The sequence below is a fragment of the Sinocyclocheilus anshuiensis genome, unplaced genomic scaffold, assembly GCF_001515605.1.
Source record: "Sinocyclocheilus anshuiensis isolate Anshui unplaced genomic scaffold, SAMN03320099.WGS_v1.1 scaffold2159, whole genome shotgun sequence".
Classification (NCBI taxonomy): domain Eukaryota; kingdom Metazoa; phylum Chordata; class Actinopteri; order Cypriniformes; family Cyprinidae; genus Sinocyclocheilus; species Sinocyclocheilus anshuiensis.
The window spans coordinates 1-729 of NW_015538039.1; positions in this window are offsets into that span (position 1 = coordinate 1).

The window sequence follows — 729 nt, forward strand, 5'->3', positions numbered from 1 at the left end:
ACTTTTCCATGACATTCTAATTTATTGAGATGCACCTGTAGAAATAACAACAATAACAAAATGTTGCAATTGCAAACAATACAGTTGCAATTGGGCTGTAGTCGCATTGTAATATGTGACCCTGTCTTAAGTCTTAAGTCGCTGGGGTATATTTGTAGCAGTAGCCAAAAAGATATTGTATGGGTCAAAATTATAGATTTTTCTTTTATGCCAAAAATCATTAGGATATTAAGTAAAGATCATGTTCCATGAAGATATTTTGTAAATTTCATACCGTAAATATATCCAAAAGTAATTTTTGATTAGTTATATGCATTGCTATGAACTTCATTTGAACAACTTTAAAGATGATTTTCTCAATATTTTGATTTTTTTGCACCCTCAGATTCCAGAAATGGAAAGATTATTTATTCAGATTTCAGATGATGTATAAATCTCAAATAATGACCCTTATGACCCTTATGATGTTTTGTGCTCCATGGTCACATATATAAAGTTGTATAGTGGGATAAAGTCAGATTGTAATATACATGTACAGTGTGAGACACGAAGATACAGTTATGAGAAGATCACTTTGTAAGATATAAAATCATAATTCCCAGAAATAAAACCACAATTATGAGATATGAAGAATTGCCAGAAATAAAGTCAGAATTTCAAGCTATAGACTTGCAACTGTAATAAACACACACACACACACACACACACTTACACACAAACTCTCTCTCT